This window comes from Gossypium hirsutum, chromosome A04, assembly GCF_007990345.1.
Source record: "Gossypium hirsutum isolate 1008001.06 chromosome A04, Gossypium_hirsutum_v2.1, whole genome shotgun sequence".
In the NCBI taxonomy this organism is placed as follows: Eukaryota; Viridiplantae; Streptophyta; class Magnoliopsida; order Malvales; family Malvaceae; genus Gossypium; species Gossypium hirsutum.
The window spans coordinates 85631440-85654884 of record NC_053427.1 but is presented as its reverse complement, the minus strand read 5'-3'; the positions used below and the strand labels follow the sequence as shown (position 1 = coordinate 85654884).

General features: G+C 31.9%; 2 long non-coding RNA genes and 1 pseudogene across 2 annotated transcripts; 2 read left to right on the top strand and 1 right to left on the bottom strand.

Moving 5' to 3' along the window:
• Positions 1 to 3868: 3868 nt before the first annotated feature.
• LOC107947417 (uncharacterized) lies at positions 3869 to 5001 on the top strand. Its single transcript, XR_001697108.2, has 2 exons — positions 3869 to 4365; positions 4653 to 5001. It is a non-coding gene; the product is annotated as an uncharacterized lncRNA (long non-coding RNA).
• A 10590-nt stretch (positions 5002 to 15591) lies between these two features.
• LOC107945149 (uncharacterized) lies at positions 15592 to 21044 on the top strand. Its single transcript, XR_001696431.2, has 3 exons — positions 15592 to 17070; positions 18193 to 20158; positions 20645 to 21044. It is a non-coding gene; the product is annotated as an uncharacterized lncRNA (long non-coding RNA).
• LOC107945148 (probable polyamine transporter At3g19553) lies at positions 20270 to 23002 on the bottom strand (annotated as a pseudogene).
• Between the last annotated feature and the right edge of the window lie 443 nt (positions 23003 to 23445).

Here is a 23445-nt window from a genome sequence, read left to right as displayed (position 1 = left end):
CTTTATCATTTTTAAAGGATTAAATCGATTTTTTATAATTTTAGGGGGCAAAATGTAATTTTACTTTTACTAATTTAAAATTTTAAAATCTTTTAAAGGACTTAAATAGTAATTTTCTATTTTAGGAGGGACTAGGCCCCTGCCAGCTCCTCTAGATCCGCCTCTGATTGATTGGATGGCTTAGAATATATATGAAAATTAATAACCTTAACAACTTATATTCTATCTAACTAGGTTGGATCAAACAAAAATAAATTCGATATTTTAAAGTAAAATTTTAATTTTGAATTTTGTGAATAAAAAAAAATATGTAAAGAGTTTTATTTCATTTTAGAAATTTAATTTAACTTATTCAAAATTAAATTAATAACCAATATAATTAACAAATACCGAAAAATCTCAAAAATAAACATTACATTCTTACCTAAAAGGATAAAATTTTTATTTGGTTGCATGGAATCTTAAGGGTAAGATTACTATAAAAATTAATAACTAAGAAAATTTAAAAATTGATAACTAAGAAAATTTCATAACAAAAAGGCTTACAAATACATATTAATTGTTTATTTGTTTTGAATAGGGTCATCATTCGATCGAATTAAATTGAGTGAAAAAATTTCGAGTTGACGAGCCATGTTTTATCATCCTAACTTGAAATCACTTTTTAAAAGTAAAATAAAAGATGTATATTTTAGTATGATAAACTTGAATCATTAATTAACTTATTTAGGTCCCAATAGTATTATTTAAAAAAAATTAATTTTTTTAACTTTCTTTATATATTTATTATTTTTATTTTTATAATTTTAAAAAAATATAAATTTTGAAATTTTTATAAAAATATTTTGAATTATTTTGTAATTTTTGTTGAGAGAGATTAATTTGCTAATTTTTAAACTTGACAATGACCAAAAGGGTATTTACATCAATTTGTTATTCGAATTATTTAAGTTGTTCGAATTATAAAATTCAACTCGAAACTCAAATAATTTGAATAACTCGAGATTCGAATTTTTTTTTCAATTTTTTCAAATCCAATCGAATTTTACTCATCCCTAATTTTAAGCAGACAAATAAAATTATATCCAATACTTATTTCAATTGAAAAATGCAGAAGAAAACAAACAAAATAACTTCCTCAAATGACAGTATCGAATAATATCTTCCTTACAGATTAGCTAAATGAGGAATGTAATTTTAAAATTGCTTTTATATATCACAATCTTTTATTTTTTATTTATGTTATTCGGATTTTATTTATTCAGGATTTTTCTTAAATTTTTTATGTATTTTCCTTGAAGATTTTTTTGTACCTATATTTAAATATGACCCACAAGGGAGCTGGCAATAGGGCAAAGTTAGAAAACTGTATATTTTCGTACAAGTTAAAATGTAATTTTACTAATTTAATAATGTAAAATCAAAATATTATCATGTTGAAGAATTAAGGTTCAATTTTATTATGTACTAATTTAAAATTTCATCAATTATAAAGGGTCAAAAATGAGATTTCTCTTTTTCTTAGGGTGTAAAAAACAGTTTAAAGAGATATCAAAAGATTACATAGTAGAACTGGGGGACAAGGTACTCCTAGTAATATCTCCTTCTAAAATTTTTTGGATCTCTATAGGCGATTGCAAAAGCCATTTTGCCTAAAGTGTCTGCTGCCTAATTATTTTCTCTAGGAATATATTGTACGAACCACCTTTCTTCCTAGTATAAAATATGTTTAATCCCCCTGTTAGGATCGACCCGATTAAGCAACAAGTAAAAAAAAAAATAGCGGAATAAATTGAGAAATTGAACACACAAATTTAACGTGGAAAAACCCCTCCAAAGAGGATAAAAAACCACAGGCAAAGATAAGTTTACTATAATGGCAAAAGAACGAAAAGTATAAAAGATGGAGATAAAAACTAAACCCCGAAAACCTGAAAACAAAGAACCCTCAAAACGTAAACACAAAATTCTCTAAATGTTGTTATGAGTTCTAATATTTAATGGGTGTTGTCGAAACCATTTTTTTAAAATGGGGAATCGACTTTTGAAAACGAAAATTCGGAGTCACCACCAATCCTTTTTGTGGTGTGATTAGGCCACCTTATAAAACATTTTGGTCTACGAATTTTGAGAAAATAGGCTTGGGAGTCAGTTACATATGAGGAGGGATTAACACCCCCAATACGCCCAAAATCGGTACTTTATTGATTAGTTTATGTCTTAATGTCGAGAATTAAAGATTTGAAAATATTTTAAAGTACGATCATCCTTTTTGAAACATTTGAGTACATTAAACATGAGTTAAAGACCATCTCGCTTCAAGATAAAACGTCACATCTAGTACGGTAGGACATATCGTTTTTGACCCCCAATTATGAGCTTGTCTTTTATTTAAAAATTTGAGCACTTTCTTTTTTTTTAAAAAAAGGGTATTCGAATATTTAAATCCAACGTAAAGCCACAACCCAGTACGGCAGGGCATGATTTTTCGATTTTTTTAAATACAGAACACTGCCTCCACTTTTCAAAACTTGGAGAAATTCAATAAGAAGGATATTCGAATATTTGAATCGAACAAAAAACCGAAACCCAATACGCTAGGGTACAATTTTCCGAGCTTCCAAGTATCGAAAATTGCCATTGTTTAGGAGAAAATTTAAAGAATAAATCGATTAAGAAGGATATTCGAATACTTAAATTGAATAAAAAACGAAACCCAGTACGGTAGGGCACGTTTTTTAAAACGATTAAGTATAGAAAATTGCCTTTATTAAAAACTATTTGGGAACAAAATGTTGAATAAAATACCTAAATCGAATAAAAAAAGATGAACCCGATACGATAGGGCATGTTTTTTAAAACGATTAAGTATAGAAAATTGTTTTTATGTTAAAACAAGTTGAGAATACATTATGGAATAAAAGAACTAAAACAACTAAAATTTGGGGAGGAAAAAACGATAAATAATGATGGATGACATAAAAATGACAAAATATGAGAATCATGCTAACCCTATATTAATAACAAAAAAAAAGTTTTTAATAAATAATAAAAAATGGAAACAACAATAGTCATAAATATGATAATATAATAAACATGACAATAATAGCAAAATATCAATAGTATTACTAAATATAATAATAATAATAATAAAATTAAAATAATAACGATGCTAAGCTAACGATAATGATAAATAATAAATAATAAATATAATAAATTATATTTAAAATAATTAACTTTTAATAAAATGGAAAAAAATGAATATCATATAAAGATAATTTAAAAAAAAAGTAACCCAAAATAATAATAATGTATAATAGTAGTAAAAAATGATAAAAATGATATAATAAATTAATGAGTTAACCGCCAACTTGAAAGAGGTTCCAAACAAAATATCCAAATAAAATATCAAGCTTTAAAAAAAAATGAACAATAGGGAAGATAGGAAATTTTTTAAAACATTAGACACTACTATAGGGGTAACACCAAAACTTTTAAACAAATAATGGATATAAAACTTAAAAAAACATAAATAAGTAATATATTAAAACAGTATCATATGAATGAATTTTAAAATCAATGCCATAAAATAAATAATTTACATGGAATTAGAAATGTAAAAAAAAAAGATTATATAATAATGCATAAATGAATAATACATAGGAGTAATATACATAGTAAACATATATACATGTATAATATATGAAATGGAAAAAGCCTAACATAAATAATATATATATTAAAGTACCATAATACATGAAAGTGTTTAAAATAAACAAATACGTACATAAAAAAACTAAAAAAAGAGCAGTGTGAAATCAACAAAAAAAATGTTTATTCTTTAAAAATAACAACTAAGACTTAATTGAAAGAAAAACAAAATCAAAGGGACAGTTTATATACAAAACAAATCATTAAAATAGAATTGCGGACCAAAACGCAATGCGTGTGAATGTATAAGGATTGAAAACGTAAATTATCCCCTGCCCCTGAACGCAGCATTTCAACGTGGACCAAACTGTAATAGCACATAAATCTCAGGGAAAAAATTTAAAAACAGAAGGCATACAAAAAGGGAAAAAATCAAATGAGGACACAAAAGCGAGGAACCAGATGTGGAATTTACCCATTTGGGGTAAAAATGCACAAATTCACCCATTTAGAGCGCCGTTTGATTTGTCTCTTTTTTAACCAAAAAAAAATTATTAAAACTCATTTACTGCTTAAAACAAAGGATATTCCATCTTTGAAACCCCCCCTTTTCTGCTCTTCTTCGACAAATCTGAGAGAAGCAGCTCAACCGCCATTTTGAACCAAGCTTCGATTTCAGAGAGGGCTTCTCCGACGCCGCGACGGTGGGTTCAGGTATGATCTTTCTCCTCTTCCTTTTTTATATTTTTGTATGTATGGAAAGAAAGGAAAAAAAAAAGAATGAACTGAAGTAATAGAAGATCAAAATTAAAGGATCACCTTTTAAATTTCCTTTGCACTTATTTCTTTGTAATTGATTTTGTGTATATTTTGTATTTCGTGTTCTATTTTTCTGGAAAAAAAAGAAAGAAAAAAAGAAAACCCTCTTTACAATGAAAAAAATGAAGGCTTTATAGCCAAAATACAAACAGTTTCTTCTTATTTTTTTGCACAAGTCGCAGGTATAATGGACGTGGGGCGTGGGTCGTGCTTCACGCTCGTTGGCCGGACATGCGAGGTGGAGTGCGTGGTGGTGGAGAACGTGGGTAGTGGAAGCATGGAGGCAGTTGGAGGCTAGGGTCTTGGCTGAAAAATGTTTTTGGGGTTAGTGGATTAGGATTAAGTATTTGTGCTTTAAAATTGGGTCTGTTTTTGGTCTTTGGGGTTTGTTTTTAGTTTAAAAATTTGGATTTTAATGGTAAATAGGCCTGGGCAAAAATTGGGATTTTAATGGTAATTTTTAAGGTTGTAAAAGAGCCTATTTATAGGCTAAATTTATAGGTCAAATAATAATAAAACAATATAAACTAATCAATGTTTGATTGAAACAAATAAACAGAGTTTAACTGAAAGATTATATCTCAAATTTGACTGAAAATAGGAGTCATATTTAACAAATCTCCACATTGACTCATATTTCCACAACGCTATCTTTGCCAAAGCCCGCCACGAGCCTATCTTGAACTATGCAGAGAGTTAACTGAGTCGAATTTGTACTTAGAAACTGGAAGACTTCTAGCCTTCGATTTGTACACTACCAAATCAAAACTAACCCGAGTCTGATTTTCACGAACACAGTGCCCTAACTTTTCAAAACCTGCATCCAAAAGAGAACATCTCTTCAACGAAACGGTCATACCTTTTTCCCTCCTATGACTAAGTTGCCTCTGCTCCAAACGAGTTGACTTCAACTCCATAACAGACGAGGGACGTCCTATTTCACCGATCACTGTAGAACCTTTCAGAATATAAAGACTGCCGGTTCTTTTACCTTTTAACAAAACGAAAGTTCCAGGAGATACTTTAATGCCGCTCAACTTGATTTGATTCTGCATCCTTTCAAGTCTAAGATACTCAATGAGATGAGATTCTTTCGTAAATCAGGTACATACTTTACATCTAAGAGTGTCATAATCGTCCCATCGTGTATCTTAATTTTAACAATATCAATACCAATTATCTTACTAGATGAATCGTTTCCCATGCACACAATTCCACCTTCAACCGAATTGTATGTGGAAAACCATTCTCTATTGGGACACATGTGAAAAGAACATCCCGAATCTAGGATTTACTCAGACGTGAGCTTGGAGTTATCGCTCGTTGACACTTACAAGAAATCATCACCGTTTTCATCGGCCAAATTAGCACTAGCTACATCTTCCTTGTTACTCTCAACAGCTCTTTTCTTTCGCAGTTTATAACAATATGCTTTGACGTGACCTAACTTTTTACAATACTTTTGTCTTGTTTCTTTGATGTTACCAAAACGGAAGCTTGTCTATCTATCTTGCTATCCAAATGAAACTCATTGTCAAGTTTGTCTTTACTTAACAAATGATCCTTCACATCTTCGAACGAGAGTTTTTCTCTGTCATAAATCAGGGTCTCCCTAAAAGACTTATATAAAGGGGGTAAAGAGCACATAATAGCATAACCTGATCTTCATCGTCAATATGAACCTCAACATTCTTTAAATCATTTAAAAGAGTAATGAATTGACTGATGTGATCTCTAAGAAGCTAATCTTCGTTCATGCGAAACGTAAATAGACGTTGTTTCAACACTAAATGGTTAGCCAAAGACTTAGTCGCATAAAGAGTTTCTAACCTTTTCCACAAGGCGGATGAGATTTTCTCCATCAATACCTTCTGCAATACTGTATTCGCGAGGCACAACTAGATTGCAAAAAAAGCCTTTTCATCAAGCTCTTCCCATTCTGTTTTATTTAGATTCTCAAGTTTTTTCCTGGTAACAACCTTTTTCAAGCCGGATTGAACTAGAATTGCCATCATCCGAACTTGCCACAGATTGAAATTTGTCTCACCATCGAACTTCTCAATTTCAAACCTTATTATTGCCATCTCTGAATGAGCTGATCTATGAAAATTAAATTAGCTCTGATACCACTTGTTAGGATCGACCCGATTAAGCAACAAGTAAAAAATAGCGGAATAAATTGAGAAATTAAACACACAAATTTAACGTGTAAAAACCCCTCCAAAGAGGATAAAAAATCACTGGTAAAGATAATTTTACTATAATGACAAAAGAACGAAGAGTACAAAAGATGGAGATAAAAATTAAACCCCGAAAACCCGAAAATAAAGAATCCTCAAAACGTAAACGCAAAATTCTCTAAATGTGTTATGAGTTCTAATATCTAATGGGTGTATTTTCTAAGGTTGTAAAAGAGCCTATTTATAGGCTAAATTCATAGGTAAAATAATAATAAAATAACCTAAACTAATCATTGTTTGATTGAAACAAATAAACAAAGTTTAACTGAAAAATTATTTCTCAAATTTGACTGAAAATAGGAGTCATATTTAACACCTCCTAACAAGAGAAATACTTGGTTCAGTTGAATTGCGATCGTAAATAACTTTGACTACCTCTAGATTGTTTGACAGTGTAAGTACTCTATCATGCCCTTACTTGCGAAGCAGAAACAGACCATCCAAGATTCTTTATAACTCAGCAACAAAAACTGAATACTTACCTAGAAACCGATTATAACCTAATATCCACTTTCCCATTTTAAAGGGCAAAGAGCTGTATCAAAGGCAAACAACGATTTTCGCCTTTAATTTGATAATATTGCTATTTAAACTCTTATACTTTGTAACCTTATAACTAATAAAATAATGAAATTTCACAATTCAATTTCCGATATAGATTTCAAACACAAATACTTAATAATAATAATAATAAAAGATATTCATTCATGAGATTTAAAGTGAAGGAATACTTTTAAGAATAGAATCTAAACTAAATGTAACTCATTTGTCTGTCCTACAATTTCTTTATTATATTTTTCTTACAAAATCCCTTCAGACAGAGCTGGATCTTAGGGTGTGTGTTGTTAAATTGCTTCACATAGTCAAGGATTTCAAAAATACATGTGGGCATATATATATATGCAACAAAATGTTGAAAAAACACATGGAGGAAGTTGATGTAAGAAAAAGTGTCGGCAATGGAAGTTTCCGACCCCCCAACATTAATGGCACTGCTGGGACAATGGAACAGTCCAGTAACCTAGAAATGAAAATATTTTAATTCAGTTAAATTGTTTTTTTATTAATTCAGCAAATTATCGGTTTCAGTACTTTATTTATTTAAAATTTTCGATATTTAATAATTACATTGATAATAATTAAATTAAAATTTTTTTGCAGTATGTGTCCTAACGTAAGCATGCATGCATATTTATGTTAGGACTGTATTTGGGATTGACTCATATACAGTGAATCAAACATTGAATGTTGGGGGGACTTAAATATAAGAACTATAAAATTATTGAAAAAGTGGGTCAAAAAAAGGACAACACGAGGGGATTTGGGCCTGATATTAATTTTTGTGAGGGACCAATAAGATTTATTGATATTAATGGTGTGTGTGCTTTTTCTTTTTCTTTTTTTGCTTTTGGCTGCTTTTTGGCTTAAATGCAAAATAAACTTTGTAAAATAAAGGTATAATGTTAATTTTAGCTTTAAGGTTTATATTTTTTTGTCAATTTGACCCATATTCTTTTTCTAAGTTAAATTTGATCTTAACTTTTTAAAAAGAATCAAATTTAACTATAGACCTTTTTGAAAAAGATTCAATTAATTTTTGTTAACAAAAATACTGACTAAAATACAGAAAACATAATTTCAAAGAAAAAAGCATAAAATGTTTACTATTTTCAATTAAGTATTTAATTGATTATTTATTTTTATTCAATTATATTTAATTGATTATTTATTTGTATCCAATTATGGTATAATGTTGAATGTTCATTGGTAGATAATGTGACTCGTTAAAATTTTACTAATATAAAAACCCAGTGAAAAAAATCCTTAGTGAAGGAAAAAGAGTATAGTTATTTATAATACACATAACATGTTACCTCATTAAAAACCTTACTAAGAAAATCTAGTGGGATAAAACTTCGGTTAAAGGAAAAAGAGAATAACGCGTATTTACTCCCCTCATGACAACATCATATAATATCTCATATTCTATGTATTTAATATTGATTGTTAGCTTTTCAAATAATCAACATATTTGATAAATATTTATATCATCATTCTTCTAGAAGTCATTAGTGAGGAAAATTTTGGGGAAATATATTTTGAGCTTTTCAGGAGTTTAACAATAATCATAATAAACATTGATTATAATCCTTCTCTACATGCGCATATTTGATCACTTTATAATCTTCTTTCAACTATTATTCATTGATTCGAATTTACCACATATGTTCAAATCAATTTAATTCATGTAAATATTTACGCAAACATGTTGAACAATTTTTCGAAAAATTCTAAATGCTTCTAACATTCTAAATCCTTAAAGGATTTTAATATAAATTTTACTATATAGTAATTCATATAAATTTTATAACAATAATCATTAGACGCATATCAAATCTTTCACAAACTGTCAAACTAATAAAGTATCTAAAGGTTATTGCATCCACTACAAAATAATACATTTTCATAATTATTGCTAGAACTTAGTGAAATTTTTTTTTTTCGTTTTTACAAAATTGCTCATATGTACCTCTCTAGCTTTATACCTTTAAATGTCTGAACTATTGATCTAAATCTCCCCAAATTTAATATTACTTAAATTGCGTCTTTCCATTTCGGTCAATCTATTCTATGTCTATATTTCTCAACACATATATTCAATATTTTCCTTTTTTTTCATTATTTCAATAATAATATTACTTGCAAGACCATTGTTGACAACTTTTTATTCTCACGGTTCCATTATCGAGATCTTTTTATTTCCATCATTTTCATATTCAAGTACTTGAATCTCTTCTGGAGTTTGAATAATTAGTTATGTCATGGGTCTTTTCAGGAACACCAGCAAGGGCGAAGCTAGAAAATTTTTATAGGGGGCGAAATTAAATTTTAATTTTAATAGTTTTTTTTATAAATTTTAAAATATTAAATTAAATTTTTATCATTTTTAGGAGGCCAAAGTGCAATTTTAATTTTACTAATTTAAAATTTTAAAATTTCTAAAGGGCATAAATGGATAATTTTCCATTTTAGGGGGTCGGGGCCTCTTCCAGTCCCCTAGATATGCCACTAAGCACCCACCTCTACTATATGACTATTTTGATTATTTTTTTATGAGAATTTTCATATTTGAAAGCAATGGATCTACCGTGCATTAGGCATGCATTATTTTCAATTTATTCTAATGGGTTGTCTTACTGGACTTTGACACATCAACTGATATTCTCATTAGGTCAAAAAATACATCTGGCAATTAACTTGTAATAGATTGAATTATCCTTTTGAACCTCTAGTTTAAATTACTTTCTATGAGGATCTATTTAATGATAATTTATTCCAAATAATTATTTCATCTAGCTATTATCATTTCTCTCCTCCTAATGTTGAGAAAACTTATCAAATCAAAGTTGTAATAACTAAATCATATTATAATTGAATCTCCAATTCATTCAGGACATTTAATAATACAAAGAGATTCATAATATATATTCTCAACTTTCTTTGAACACCCATTTTGTGCAATGTGGTAAAGCAACTTAAACATATAACGCACATTCAAAACTTCTAAAATGAGTTGTATGTAACTCCTAACCAAAAGCTAATTATAATAGGGAGTATTTATCACAAGTTATTGGCATAATGAGTACAAGTTTTGATTCATGTAAAATAACATACTTATACATATATTCAAAAAACTTTTGTTCTAAAAAATATATGGTTTAGCTACTATCTGGAGGTATTTAATTATTAATTTTGCTAAATTATTTTATACACATAAACATCAGGCTTTGCAATATTTACTCGCACCGACAATTTAACATAATCTGGAAGTTTTGTTCTTAAACTAATCAGTAAAAGCTTGAGAAATGAACTCACAAATGTTACCAAAAATTGTCTCAATTGCATAACCTGGAAGTTTTGTTTTTAAACTAATCATTAAACAAATAATCTTGCAAACAATATGTTGCGAATGGATAACTCACATGTAATTATCTTGTAGATTCATCTACCAAAATAATATTAAAACATTTCACTTTCAGGATAAATGAGTCAATATTTCTTTCATAAAAATGAAAAAGATTCAATCTCAACTTTTGTGAGTAAGGTTCTAATAAATCGCCTTCTTAGAAAACAATTAGCACATGATAATTCCTTAAAATGAAGAATTTTCAGGTTCTTTAATAAATGTCCATATAAATTCTCATTTATTACATCATTATTGATTAGAATGGTCTAACTGATCATGCCAACTAATAAGTATATTTGGACTAATAAACTTATACCCACCCTACTCCCCCTATTCCACCCCTTTTTTCTTCATCAAAAAAACACCCAAACACTCCAAAAAAATCCTCCAAACCTTAACAATACTCATAGTTCTTGAAAATCTTTTTCGAGAGGATTAATCACTAAAATACCAATTCTGATCTGCTGAGAAAATTCCAAAACTTATTTCTATTTTTCCATTTTTTTATTTTGAATTTTGCTAATTTCTTAGAAAATATTGGTGATTTTGAAGTATTTCTATTTCGAATTTGTGTTTTGATGGATAACTCTTGCATTATTTTACTTATTTAGAGACATTATGATTTTGCTAGTCAAATTTTTTGTCTTATCATGGCTTCGAGACTTAAAGCTGGAGCAAAGCGTCAATAAGATTCGAATCTAAAAGAGGGACAATCTAGCAGACCAAGCCAACCAAGTTCGGGTCAACAAAACCCAGACCCATTTTAGAATCCTCACCATGAGGACGTTTGTTAGAGAACGAGGAATGTTTTATCCTTGACAATGCTATCGATGTTGGAGCAATCCAAGTTCGGAACATTATCGAAAGACGTCAAAGGCGAGCTTTTTGTGCTTCCTCTTTAGCGGGCGTTTCAATCTTAGTTCAAGAATTCTATGCCCATGTCCAAAACTCTAACGTCAATTACTCTTGAGCTCATCATAAACGGGTTAAGTTCGACTCGCATACAATTAACTGTTACTATAATTTGCTAGACATAGAAAATGATGATATTTTGCAGACGGATTTGGAATGAGTCAATCTCTATGATATCGTTTGACCCTTAACAAATAATGTGGGCTAATGGAGGCACCGAAAAGATGACTACACCATAAAAGATTTTGACAATGGTACTCTAATTCCAGTCGTTTACTTTTTTCTCTATTTCATTTGTGATCATTTATTATCATGTACGCACACATCGGACGTTACACCATTGAGGGTAGTGCTATTATACTTTATTTTTCAGAGTAATCACTCAATCGATATCAAAATACTTAACTATAAAGAGATTAGAGCCACTGCACCAAAGGTGAGATGGGCCTCACTTTCTCGATTGACTGTAAAGGGCGGTGATTCAGCTCAAGAAAGAGATGCCCTCTCTCGCCTTCGGCGCAGTGGCTCTAATATATTAATATATAAGTTTTCTAATATCAATTGGGTGGTTACCTTACAAAATAAAGTGTAATAGCACTGGCCTCGATGGTGTAACATTTGAGGTGTGCATACACGGTAATAAACACACATAAATAAAATGGAAAAACAAGTAGGCGACTGGAGTTAAAGTACCATTGTTGAAATCTTTTATGATATGGTTGTCTTTTTGGTGCATCCATTGGCTCACATTGTTTATTAAAAGACGAATGATATCATAGAGATGGACTTGTTCCAAATCTACCTACGAAAAATTATCATTTTCTATGTTTGGCAGGTTATTATAACGATTAATTGTATGCAAGTTGAACTTAACCCTTTTATGACAAACCCAAGAGAAGTTGACGTTAGAGTCGAGGATATAAGTACAGAATTCTCGAACTAAGGTCGAGACGTATGTTAAAGAGCGAGGTTCAATACAACATGGCAAAGGGGCGCCAGAGGTGACGCAAGAGTACCGGCGAGGTTCAATACAACACGACGTGGGGGTGCCAAACAGGGTCCGAGCTTTCGAATTTTATGGCATAAAACGTTGACGAAAAATGCCACGATCACAAGCAGGAGCACCAAAGAGGTGAGGCACTAATATAGTATTGCATAAAACAATATATATATTAGGATATTGAGAAAAAAAAACCCTTTAAGAAGGTACTTCTATATGCAGTGCTTCCACAAATATGGATTGTCCCAACGTAGTATTTTGTTTCGCTTTTGAATTTTTTTTTTCCTTTTGTGCCTTAAATAATTCATGAGGTAGCGATTTAGTAACTAAATAATTGACAATATCGACATACCATGAAATCATCATTTCGGTTGTCGAAACCATCCATCGAAATTAAAAATTTTAAGTCTAATGAAAAATGATGAAATCGACATTTTAGAAAATAGAAATATGGAGTCGTCACCGATCTCTTTATTTTGGTGTGATCGGGTCACCTAAGAATTTGGTTATTTTAATAAAACATTTTTGTTTACTAAAACAATGATTCTGGTCTACGAAAGTATGAGAAAACGGGCTCGGGAGTCGGTTACGTATGAGGAAGGATTAGTACCCTTATTATGCCCAAAATTGGTACCAAATCGATTAAATATTGTCCTTATGTCTAAAATTAAAAAGTTTTTGAAACGTGGTTCCTTTTTTATAACGTTTGAGTAACCCGAGTTGGTTGCCAAAATCTTCTTGTTTCGATGTACGAAAGCTTATAATTCGAGAATTACAAAAGGATGCTCAACTATTTAATCCAACGAAAAATCGAACCCCAACACAGTAGGGTATGATTCCTCAAATTTCCAAACATTGACCATTGCCTTACCTTATAAAATACATGTGAAATTCCGAGGAGATATTCGATTATTTTGGACAATTGAAAAAGCGCAACCCAACACAATAGGGCTCGATTCTCAAATCGCCAAACATCAAACATCACCTTCATTATGAAAGATTTTGGGAAACGTGAGCGAAATTCCGAAGGGATGTTCAATTGTTTCGAACCAATGAAAAAGCGCAACCCAGTACGATAGGGCACGATTCTTAAATCGCCAAATATTGAACATCGTCTTCGTTTTTAGGTATTTTTTATAAACATGAGTGAGAATATAAAGGAATGTTCGATCATTTTGAGCAAACGAGAAATCACAACCCAGCACGATAGGGCATGATTCTCGAATTGTCAAACGCCAAATATTGCCTTCGTTTTAAATAAATGAAAATTTGAAGGGATACTCGATTATTTTGAGTAAATGCGAAATTGCAACCCAACACGTTAGGGTACGATTCCGCGAATTACTAAATATCGAATCTCGTCTTCGTTTTGAAGAATTTTAAAAGACATGAGTGAAATTTTGAAGTGATATTCGATTATTTCGAGCAAACGCGAAATTCCAACCCAACACGTTAGGGCACGATTCCGCGAATTGCCAACCATCGAATCTCGCCTTCGTTTTGAAGGATTTTTGAATTAATAATTATAAAGCTAGCTTAAGACGTATTAATTCGATTTGAAATAAGACGAAATTAATCAAAAAAAAATTTGGGTTTTATAGAACTACATTTCAAAAATCAAATGAAACGATGATATAGGGTAAATGGCACATATGATGGTACGATAATAATATTAATCGACTAACAGAATATGCAATTAAAAATAATTAATCTAAAGATCATAATCAAATCTCAATCACATACGAAGAGCAATTAACAAATCATTAAGGCGAATACCATGCAATGATTATACGTATTCATGCCATAAGATATAAAGAAATTAAACAACAAGATATGCGTGAAGTAAATGAAATGTAGAAATCAAAATGGTATAAGATTAATAAGCTAGGCATATATATATGTAGGTTGACAAGCTTAAAAAATAGGGATATATATATATTTTGAAATGGATGTTAAAGAGTGAAAATTTGAATCAAGTTGCAAGTAAATTTTTTTTAAACACAAACATATTTTAAAGTTGACAAACTACATGATGGTTTAAATAATATATATATAATATAAAAAAATAATAGTGAAGATATATAACAAGACATAACACACAAAATGGATTTATAAAACATGTGTACATGTAAGTTTATTGTAAAAAAAAACATGAGATTAATAATAAGATATATACATATATACATATTGTTAGTATAAAAATTATACACGCACCCTTTTATTACGCATATTTAAACAAGAGGCTATATAAAAACATAAATATAATATCGAGAAAAACTCAAGAATAATAATTTTTAAAATTACAAAGATAAAGTTTCTAAAATAATTTCATATATATGTATATAAAGAGAATGTTTAATAAATCATGGAGCAAAAAGTATTTTAAATAAAATAAAAAGAATCCATTAACGTGACAAGTGTATTAATATATATATACATATAAACTTAAAAGCAAGTGTATGTAAAATAACATAAAGATGGTAACATGTATAGGACTAAATGACGTATATAAACCCAACATATATGCTAATATAAGCAAGTATGAAAATAATTTAAGTAGAACACATATGCAAAACACATTAGAATGATAAAATAGGTGCTGAAATATATGGGTTTAGTAATATATATATATACATATAAATCAAATACAACCATCGATGAGTATATGTGTTTATGTAAAAATAACCTAAACAAATTTATATTATGTAAGATCATGTAATGATATATGAGAATAAACTCAAAAGGAATTATAAGTAAAATAATATGGAATTATTATAAAGCTAACTTTGTTATAAAATACGTATACGTATATGTATATATATATCTATATAATTGTGTATATATAAAAAATTTAAAAGAACAGTATGCAAATCGTGAAAATATGGTGGCCAAGATTACAATAAATAAACGAGTAGATGACACACATGATATAATTTATACAAATAAATAAACACGAATGATAAAAAATGAAATGAATCTAAAAAGAAACCGAATTGACATCAAATTAGAATGCAATGGATAATTCGAAAATAAACAAAATGATGATAGGGACCAGTATGCCATGCGCGCAAGTGTGTGGGGGCTTAAACTGGAAATAACCCAGCTCCCCAAAATGCAGCGTTTAGGCTTGGACCCCTTTGCAAACAAACATAGATTTCGGAGCTAAATTAAAAGGAATAAATAAAACAAAAGGGATGCATTCGAATGGCCACGCAGGGAGGAGGGACCTAGCTTGCAAATAATCCCTTACCGCAGAAAAACACGCGGGTCATCGGGTTTGGAACCAAATCGGGTCGGGCTTTGATGTCAATACGACACCATTTGAGGTCTTATAAAAGACCCCTTTTAACCCACTCAGCCGAACCCTAGCCTCCATTCTTCTCCTCAGGCATAACCCGCATTTTCTCCTTCCAAGAGGCCAACCCGCCGCAAGGTATGAGAACAGCGCTCGCAGGCTTCGAAACATGGTTTCTTTTTGCCACCGGGTTCCCTTCAAACCCCGATTTCAACGAAGCCAAAGGGAATCCGCGGCTCAATCTCAAGGCAAGTCCCCTTTTTCTTTTCTTTTTCATGAATGTAAAATTATAAAAGCAAAAAAAAACGGAGGAAATAACAAATAGAATCGAGGAACAAAGATCACCTTCTCAAGAAGTGACTCTCTGATTTTCAAGCAAACTGTATTGCGTATGTATTGTTTGTTTGTATTCTCTCTCAACGTAACCTTTTACAAAGACTCAAACTCTGGCTTTATAGCCGAAAGGAAAGAGGAAAAATTAACGAAAAAACAAAAAATACAATGTTTTTCTTTTTTGTTTTTCTTTGCTGTTGTTGCTTGTTTGTCTCCTTGTAGGTGCGGGTGTGCTGGCGCTCGGGTACGGGTGGTGCGTGAAGGCCGTACGGAGGTGCGCAGGGGGTCGTACGGAGGCTAGGGCTGCGGCGTTCCTTGCTGCTAGGGTTCTGCCCTGTTTTTGAACCTTGGGCCACTTAGGTTAATTAGGTATTGGGCCACTAGATTTGGGCTAGAGGGACTGTTTTAGGCTTGTAATAGGACATTAACTAAATGGACTTTTATTGGACTGTTAATGTATTTTTATTTATTTTGGTTTCGTGTTTATACTGGCCCGGGCTAAATTGGCCCATTACATCGGTTACGAATTGATCTATCATAATTTGATATGTTAAATTTGGTTCCCCATTACACTTAAAGAGCTTATTTTCAAGCAATTTAGATGTCTTTGTCGTGTTTTTAGTTAGTTTTAGTTCTTTGCATTAATAAATGATATTGTGCATTTTGATGCTGCTTTGAGACTCGAATTGGCCAAATGGCACCTGAGGAATCTAACGAGGTTGGTGAGTGATGCAGAGAGTCAATGGTGACCCAATGAAAAGAAAACATCACTTAGAAGGGATGTATCACAATATGGAAGCATGGAAGTTGTGATACCATTTACAAGATGAGACAAAAAAAAATGATTGCAAAGGTAGTCCTTGTCCAACCTTACCCCCAATAAATACAATGTCCAAAAGCATTTTGGTCAAAAAGTTTGGATTGTAATCAAATGTTAAAAGCTACTTTCGGTTAAGAAGAAAGGGAGAGCTTTTAGTTATAAGTTTTTTTTCATCTTTTTAGCTTAGGTTTAGAGTAGTTTTCTTCTTCATAGTTTTAAAGCTTTAGTTAGAGCTTTTCCTGGTTTTTCTTAGTGTTAATGGTGGTTAGTTAAGTTAGTTATCACTGTGGCTAGGTTTATTTGCTTGTTTAGTACCTTAAACTCCTCCTATTTTCAATTTAATCCTTAGTATTAATATAATTCAGTTCCCTTTTATTTTCATAAATAAAAATATGATCTTTTGAGTTTTTCCTCAGCTCCATTGTTGCTATTTCTACTTTTTTCAAGTATTTGTTAAGAAATGTCCAACTTTTACTTAAAAACCTTTATTGTTCTTACTTTTAATGCATGTTTGCTGGTATGTTGGGTATTGCTTGTTTTATAATGATAATGAGTAGTTAAATCTTAGGTTGTTGGTTGATGGAAGTGTTGTCTAGTTAGTTCTTGGTACAGAGACTAAATCGTAAAAATCGAATTAAATCAAATAGACTTCAAAACTTAGAATTGACGACCCTAAGGAAAAATTTAGGTAAGTGAGACCGAGAGGAGATCTTATCAAGCACCAATTCGATAGTCTTGAATTAGTTAGTAAGGTCGAGAGATAAATTAGACTAATTTGTCTAAGTTGGTAAAGTGAAGACCGAGAGGTAAAATTGCACAAATTTAGGAGTTTAATTGGTTTTGATCCCAGGTCCAAAAGTTAATTAGCAACATGGAAGTCAATCAACCGTTGTCTATTATTAATTTGTTAATTTCGTAAGTTTACCTGTTTTACAATTTGGTCATTTTTCTTACTAATTAGTTAATTAGCGTAATTACCCTCTAAATTATACTTCACCGTATTATAGAATTAGTGAGTAGCTAGCTAAACTCCTTTCTTGCATGCTTGTTAAATAAAAATCATTAAATTGCTGACTCTCTTGGGTTCAATCCTTGAAATACTCAGATGTTATATTGTAAAACTACAAAAATTACAACTGCCTTTCACACTTGCAGATATCGCACGTAGATCAATTATATTTGTGTTGATTCCGCACCCCAATGTTCGCATGCCGGTGGCGCGAGCAATCATGAGTAAGTATTCTACTTGAGAATTGTTTCATATATGTATGCTTTGAGACTCATTTGAAGTTGTAATTGAATTGATCTCTACTTGGATAACGAGATAATTCGTGTAACATTGGTTGTAAATGAATGGTATTGCAAACATGTTGTTCCCAAGTTCTGATATTCAGGTTTCTTTATGTTCAATTAATTGTTGTAAATACCTTTAAGGCTATAAGCCTTTGTTGGAAGCTGATGGCTCAAATACCTACCTCTGCCTTGAGACATGTTTCATGTATGTATGCCTTGAGGTACAGTCGAATTTGTAATTAAGCTGATCTATTCTCGATAACTTTGCGAGTATGCATGTAACTTAGGTCGTCAAAATGAATGGTATTGTGAATTAGTAATTTCAAGGGAAAGATCGCGTCGGGTTTCTTGAAACAGCTGGGTTGATTACCCTTCACTTTCTTTGTTGGATCCTAAGATGAGGAGTCAATTTGCGGACCAAGAAAGAGGCAATGTTTATGGGGGGTGTATGTCTATTTCTTTGTAATGCTGAAGAACACCATGCTTTTTGCCTTATCAGTTAACTGAGACTTTAGCATTACTAATTGCATAATTTCCTGTCAATGTCCTGATATATATATTGTTTTATGCAATATTATTAGTGCCTCACCGTCTAAACTTAAACATGTCTTGAAAGAGGTCCCAATTATCCTAAGGGTCATAGATGCTTGCCATGGCATGATGGCAAGTTTTTATTGATCAAAGAATGTTAATTGTCTTCTTTGTTCCCATTCTCATATCCTTTTTAAACGGAGAAAAACTGACTGGTAAGAGTGTTGTATCACTGTAATAACGAGGAGCGAACCGTCTTCTTGATTTGCTCTACCATAGATGGAAACACTGCAACTTTTTCGTAATCTCTACAAATGGCAGAGAAACTACCTTTCCCTCTTCTCCTTTGAAATCATCCGACCCTTAAACCTCCATGTTTAAATCAAACCTCCCTCCCTCCCTCAACCCCATTCCTTCAACTTGAAGACTCCCAACAACCCATTGAGCCACGAGTACGGAACTGAACCTGCATCTGTAGTTCACCTGACCTCAACCGTGGGTTACAGGGTTGTCAACTCCTTAATCGACCCTTCTTTTGACTCCAATCAACTTGGCAGAATGCCAGTGATTTGGCTAAGTTGTTTGAGCACTTTCAAAGAAAACCCCGATTCAAAAACAAGAGTATTTGACTGATGAAGTACTAGTAATTGTCAAAGGTTTAGGCTTTTGCAAGAAATTCATTGTTGCTGTTATTATTAGGATCTTAAGGAAAGAAAGGTCTGTGTTGCAGCTAATTTGTTAAATGGCTTGCATAATGAAAGGGTTTAGTTTTGATGTATATACTTCTTTGATAACTGCATATGGCCATAGTGGGAGGAATAGGGAAGCCATGGTGGCTCTTGCTGATGGGATGAAGAGTGATGAAATTGACCTGGATGGGTTATACTTATAATACACTTATAAGCTGTTCTTAAAGAGGGCCTTTGTACGAGGAAGCAGCTTTAGTTTTGAGGGTGGCTAGTTTTAGTCCTGAAAATGTTGTACTCGATTTAACTGGCAGTGAACTTCGGAAAGTGTTTCCAAGGACGAAGTGAGGCAAGCCTCTTTGTTAGCAATCTTCAGAAACTCGATCTGCGTATTTCCAAGAATGAGGAAATTAGATTATTAGAACATATTGCAGAAAAATGGTCATAGAAGATGGTCTTAAAAACAACTTTCTGTACTGTGTTCTTGCTGTTGATCATTCTGAGTACGGAGACGGTGAAAATATGATAACGTTGCACTCAATTTAAATCGCAGCGAACTTTGTATCATATAGTCAATGAGAGAAGAAACAGGAATGGAGAAAGAAGGGGAGGTATGTATAATCCCTTTTATTACCAATTCATCAGGTTTCCAAGCCATTGTCTGCTTTGTTCTTTGTTTTTTGTGCATGAAATGGCATCAATTCTTTGCACGCAAATTTGGATGCATTCGGTATCGTTGTGTATATTCCATTGATGAAAAATATGCATTATTACAACTAATAATCAGTGGAAAATCATGAATTATAGTACATAAGTATGAAAAAGAGAGATCCTACTCTACTTTTGAGTTGCATCAGGTGAAGTTTCTGTGACTTCTTGGTTAATCCCCGGTGATGTTAAATCTGGAAGAAGACTAACCGAGGCTTCATCCGAAACTTCTTGTTTAGGTCGGGGCGTGTCCAGATTATCTAAAGGCACCACCAGTTGTTCTATATCATCAAACTGGGTCCATTTCCTATCCTTTGCATGAACTAAAACAGGGTACATTAAGATCCCAATGATAATAACTATAACACTTACAATGAATGTTGTTGCAGAAGCTAGGCACATGACAAGAACAAGTAACAATGCAGGTGGCAAGCAAAGCATTGTTACACCAAATGTTTCCAAAGGGACCCTGTAAGGTCTATGCAGATCTGGCTTTTTGATTCTCAGTTTTATGAACGCAGCAAATTCGAGAAGCATTCCAATTGAGTAAAGGAAATTCAGGAATTCCAGAATTTCCTGGAAACTCATCCATGACAAGAAAATAACTCCAGTGGCTGAGCACAATATGCTGAATGTTGGTGTCCCATACTTTGACCTACAAAAATGGGTTTTCAAGAACACGTTAATACATACAGTGTGATGGTGCAATAATAGAAAGGGTTGTTTTCAATGTTTAAAAGAAACTTCTACTTCGACTCTTCGTTTTTCTTTAAGTATTTGTTTCACATACATACTTGAATATTAGTACAGGGATATGATCCTCCACTTACGCTCTAAAGTCTAAACACCCGAATTGGACTAATGTAGTCATACTTTGATGGTAAAAGTATCATAGAAGCCCTTGTACTAAGAGAGGGATTACATTTTGCTCCTACTCAGAAAAGGGGCAAATTAATCCTCATACATTAGACCAACAAGCGAATCGATCCTTTTTGTTAACAATTTCATCCAATGGTAGTCTTAAAAACTGGCATGTCTGGAGGAAGAATAAGACAATGACATATGGCGTGCACATAAACTTTATGTTGACATATAGAGACTAGCTTTTAATACTAGAAATGAATGAAATTTTTAAGAATAGGACCAGTTTGCTTTTTGATCATGATACTTTTACCTACAAAAATGGGCCAAGAACATTGTTTGTAATCATGTTGATACATACAGTGTGCTGGTGCAATAATGGAAAGGGTTGTTTCAAAGTTTAAAAGAAACTTCTACTACGGTACGGCTGTTGTTTTTCTTGAAGTATCTGTTTCCTGAAACATGCTTGAACATTGGTATGGGGATATGATCCTTCACCTCTACCCTAAATCAATCAACGAGTCCGAATACTTGCACCCGAGTTCGACTAATGTGGCTTCTAATTCAATGCTTTCACTCAATTTTAATCATATAAGGAAGCAAAAAGATCAGGGAACTTAAAGTTACCTTGAAGAAAAGATGGCTGGGAGCATTCCCATGTCACTCATTCCTAGCAGTTGAAAAGCATCTCCACTCATTTCAGCTTCAAACAACCCCAAATTAGACATTGCAGCAGCTGCTTGAATCCACCATTTCAGCCAAAGCCCTCCTATTAACATCCCAACTTCAGAAAAATACCCATCAGTCCATTCACTAGAAGGAGAATTCAAAGTCCCTGTCCCGGCCAAAAGCGGAATCAAGTATGAACAAACCACCAAAACCACCGCCCCGAGAAGCGCTTTCGGGAACGTCTTACTCGGATTTTCAACCTCCCCCGCAAGAGTACTTGCCTTATCCCAATAATTCAGATTCCAAAACATACTATTAAAGTAACCCCTCCAATCCACCTTGTTAAAATCCACAACAAGCCATTGTTTAGGCTTTATCCTAGGTATTGAAATCACCCCCATTACAAGGAAAGGCAAAAGTGAGAAAACAGCAAGTGAAACAGCTGAAAACCCCACAATGTGTAGCCCTCTATAGTTCAAATATGTTAATGAAACTGCGATCCCTAATAAAGCTGGAATCCTAGCAATCATGTTGTTAAATATGGGAAATGAATGTTTCAAGTAATCGAGGAACAAGACAGGGTATAAAGCATTGTCCATTACACCACTAAACCATTTCCAAAAACCTTCTTGGAAACCCCAAAAAGGACCAAAAGCTGAAGATATCCAAATAACATATCCACCATTTTCAGGGAAACTTGTAGCAAGCTCAGCTGTGATTAGAGCCTCTGGGATGCTCTAAAACAAAGGGAAAACCATGAAACCAAGCAAAGACAAAAGAGGGCCACCCCCTGCCCTTACTGAATCTTCTATACCAAAAGGACCACCAGATACCTCATAGAATATCAAAGCTATGAGTGGCAATAGTGTTAGTTTTGGATTGGTTTTGATAGAGCTGGTGCTTGCACCCTCTTCTTCACCCATCAATCGATAGGGAAACAAGAAGACAATAATGGCTTTCCCCTTGAAAATGGGCAAAAACAACGATAAAAATCAGATCTTTTTTTAGAGTTTAAAGATGGAAACTTCAATATCCAAAAGAACCCAAAAAAGATATGGATTTTCTGATTTCGTTTACCTGTTCTTCTTCTTCAAAGAATTGAAAAAACTGGGTCTTCCCTAAAAAACAATAATAAGAAAAGGAAGCTACAATCTTTTTGAGATCGTTAATGATATTTTCTGGAAACTATTACTTTTATTGGGGGGTTCATTTATTCCACGTCTTATTGCAGAAAGTGTGTTACACCCAAAATTGAATATAATATATACATATACAAAATTTGTTGAGAGATTCATACTTTTATTCCTGAGCATAATAGAAAAATGGTAATATATTTTTTTTTTTATTTTGGTATTTGTCTTTTTTTTTTATTTTTGACACATAAATTTGATAATTAATTTATTTTAATTACTGAACTTAAAAAATATAAAAATTCAATAATATGACACTTTCGGTTATGGCACATTATCTCTTAAAAATTTAAAATTTAAAATTTTATATAAATTTTCAAGTGATGTGATGCAATTTTAAGATGTTACATTTAGTGTTTTAATAATTTTAGATTCAACTAGTTTAATCAATTTGATCACTAGATTAATAATAATTAATTAATTAATTAAAATTTCATAAAAATCTAAAAAAATAAAAAGTAAAAAAATTA